Below are 4050 nucleotides of genomic sequence, written 5' to 3'. Positions count from 1 at the left end.
GGTTACCCCCCTGAACTCGCACTCGGGAGGACGACGGTTCAAATCCATGTCCGGCCATCCTGATTTAGGTTCCTCGTGATTTCCCTACATAATCTCTTCAGGCTAATACGGGGATGGTTGTCTCGAAAGGGCACGGCCGATTTCCTTCTCCATCATTCCCTAATCCGAGCTTGTCGATGGGACATTAAACACACCTCCCGTGGCACACCCCATTATTCCAACTCTCCTTGCTGGGCACGCCCTTGCCATGTAACAACTACGTTATTGGATACAAGATAAAAATTATAGCGGATTTTTTTAATGAGAGTTCGTAAAATGTTTCTAATAAAAATTCTCTGTCTCTGGCACGCAGACCATTCCATTAAAAAAGTACGCATGTCTAATAAAGAATGATGACATTTTAAAAATTAAAATATTTGGATATACAGGATAGTCCATAATTAAGTTCACACTAGCAATTTTTAGACTTTGTTTTGCCTAGTGTAATTGTACTCAGTTGTAAAATTGTTTAGTCCGTACTACCCTGAAGTCAGTTGACACTAGGAGCTTCATGTTATGTTGTTAACGACTATCTGAGAAACGGTACATAGAAAGTTAACAACAGAACAGCGTGTATCTGTTTCGCAAACACAGTAGAAAAATGAGCATAATTACTGTGATTTTTGTTATTTGTTTGTGGAATATTTTGCAAACACCTCGATATGGTAATCGTAAATAAAATTTAAGGTTCGAAGAGACTGGTTGGTTAGCGGAGCTTCCTCGTTTAGGTAGACCAAAATCTATTACTGGAAAAGAGACTCTTAATGTTGTCGCGCCATGTTTTGTGCAAACCGACTCAGTCCCAAGGAAAAAAAACGTCCGAGGAGTATGGAATAGCAAGAAGGATTGTGGAAAGGTTGAAATTAAGCCCAAAAGTGTCTATTTTATTCCAAGGTCACAGACGTGTAGATATCTTTGAGTTGTACACAGTTCGACGAGATTCCGATCCCAAGTTTTACAAAAGCATCATTTGAAGTGACGAAACGACTTTCAAAGTGAATGGAAGAGCGAATACACACATCTGTGTATCTGGCGTTCTACAAATCCCAGTGTGGCGGTGAAGCCAGAGTAGAAGTCTCTTGGCGTGGGTGTTTGGACAGAGAATTTTTGTGGTTGACTAATCGGGCCCTATTTTTATAAAGGTACTGTGAATTACATAATTTAGCTACATGTGTTGTAAGAAGTGTTGTTACAAATGGAAAATGCATCAAGATGGAGCACAACCTTATTATGGACGTATTATGAGAGATTTTGTAAATGATAACGCTGATGAATGGACTGGAAGTTTGGATCTTTTGAACGGCGTGCATGATCGCCAGGTATCACACCCACGTATTTTTCAGTCTGTGGTATAAAAAATGTTTATTAGAACCAGATTCGTGATGTTGAGACTCTGAAGAACGAATCCATTCAGAATTTTAAAACCTACAGTCCTGGAAGATTTGAAACAAAATTTTCTATTCAGTGTTGAAAAGATGAAATGTTGTCTTGTAGTATAAAAAAAATTAGGTTTATTACAACCAGATTGGTGATGGTGAGAATATGAAGAACGAATCCATTCAGAATTTTAAAACCTACAGGCCTGGAAGATCTGAAACAAAATTTGCAATTCAGTGTTTAACAGATGAAATGTTGTCTTAGAATAACATGTAAATCACTTGGACCATCTTTTGTAGGTTCATTGAATTCTATATGCACAGTATTTCTGTACTGATAACAGATTTTAAATTGTTTAATATTATTTCACCAAACTTATTTTTGATAAAACACTTGCGGCCCACCCTAAATATGGCGTATATGTCAAGAGGGTGCCACTAATAGGTATTTGAGAAAGCTGAAGTGGAAATGAAGGGTGCTTACTTTCAAAAACACCGATCTTCATGTGGAAAACCGATTTGCAGTAAGTCTTAACTTCTTGTTTCAATAATAATACAAAATTATATCAAACTTTAAATTACAGATCCTGGATGCTGAAACTCGCACGCAAGTAAGTAGAAGTCGAGATTTCGGGGACGATTCGAAATTGAACGAGAACGGGCGAACGTAGACAACGAAAGAAATGGTAGCTCGATTCCCTAATCTTACTTACTTCCGATCTTTCTGAACGACGATCAGTGGACCTGAGAGGATGGGTCAGCAAACATCCCCAAAGAACGAGACCGAAAGAATGGCACTGAGGCGGGATCGACTCCGACATGAAGTGAACGACGAACGACCGACCGTTCCTTGGAAGTCCTTCGTCGATCCTACTGTTCAGTTTCATGAACCGTTCCTTTGGATCCTTCCCTTCGCGAACGACGCACGTGATACACTCTGTAGCAATACCGGATAAATACGCAGTTCTCTTCATATGAAGGTGAAGACGTTGTAACCTTGTCTTCGTATGACAGTCTGAAAAAGTGATGAATCAGTGGGTAGGAATGGATTGCGTGGCATAATTCCAGGAGTGTAAAAAGATGTTAGGGATATGCGATGTTTGGCAAATCATCCATATTTCTTTCCATTTACGATTTACCAACATCGATGTCGAATAATGTGTTTATACACTGAAGCGCCAGAGAAACTGATATAGGCTTGCGTATTATAACAAATAGATATGTAAACAGGCAGAATATGCAATAAAAAATGCGACCATTTATGTCAGATATTTTGATACTCGCAAACTTATTTATAAAACCTATAGAGTATTTCTGGCTGATCAACAGCCTTGAAATTTGGCAAAAGCAAGGTTTAGTAGTGAAACCAAAGGAAAAAAATTAGAAATCTGTTAATTTCCCGATTACATCACACGAAACAAATTTTTCTTTTGTCTTCTATTATCCGACTTCGCACTTGAAATTGAAACATTCTCGGAAATGTTGGAATCTACTGGAGTGACATCTCGCCACTACCGAGGTCGATAACAGGCAGAAATCCTGAGATTCATTCCCGGGATGGGTGAAGCATGTATACAGTATACAGAAGAAAGTTTCTACGGAACCCTCAGGGCGCGGGTTGAACACGCACCTGGCCAAGTTTTCGTTTTTGATAGAGACCATCTTTTCCAATAGCTTTGTTGTTTTTTTTTAAGGTTTTAGTTAATTCTTCAGTTTCTTTGTCAGTCGGAGGTAAATCTGCCTGTAGATTTTCAGGAGTTGTATGGAAGGTCCAAATTTCGCTTTAACATCGATGTTTCAGGGACGTTAGTAGCAGTACCGAATCATCAGGGTTTGAATTCGGAATGCCTTTTGACTGTGTGCTCTGCTGTGCCTCCCGCGCGTGAGGCAGCGGCCAGGGAGGAGCCGAGGGTGTCCGGACGGGGCGGCCGTGTACCTGCAACGGCAGCTGGGGGCGGTGGGGGCGGTGCGGGGGTGTGGGCGGAGAGCAGATCGATACAGCGGCGCAGGGGGGCGGCGTGGCACGCTGGGGGAAAGAAGACGAGGCAAAAAAAAAGGGCGAGTTCTGGCCGCCTCGTCCCTGCCTTGGTGCCCGTGTCCGGCGATTGTGTGCAGGGAGACGGCGCGCTGCGTGCGGGACCCGGCAAGGCACCGGCCAGACCTCCACTGGCTGAAGTCAATGGCGCGCCCTCCCACATGGGTGTGGAGTGAATAACTGTGGGCTGGGTCTCAGATGGCGCGTAAATGTATGAAATTTTGTTCACCTGTATGTACACTAATGCCCATTAACATTGCTACACCAAGAAGAAATGTGGATGATAAAGGGGTATTCATTGGACAATTATATTATACTAGAACTGACATGTGATTACATTTTCACGCATTTTGGGTGCATAGATCCTGAGAAATTAGTATCCAGAACAGCCACCTCTGACCGTGGGCATTCAGTCAAACAGCTTCAACACGATACCACAGTTCATCAAGGGTGGTGACTGGCGTATTGTGACGAGCCAGTTGCTCGGCCACCATTGACCAGACGTTTTCAATTGGTGAGAGATCTGGAGAATGTGCTGGCCAGGGCAGCAGTCGAACATTTCCTATATCCAGAAAGGCCCGTACAGGACCTGCAACATTC

This window comes from Schistocerca piceifrons, chromosome 10 (assembly GCF_021461385.2).
Source record: "Schistocerca piceifrons isolate TAMUIC-IGC-003096 chromosome 10, iqSchPice1.1, whole genome shotgun sequence".
Classification (NCBI taxonomy): Eukaryota; Metazoa; Arthropoda; class Insecta; order Orthoptera; family Acrididae; genus Schistocerca; species Schistocerca piceifrons.
This window is presented reverse-complemented; position numbering follows the sequence as displayed.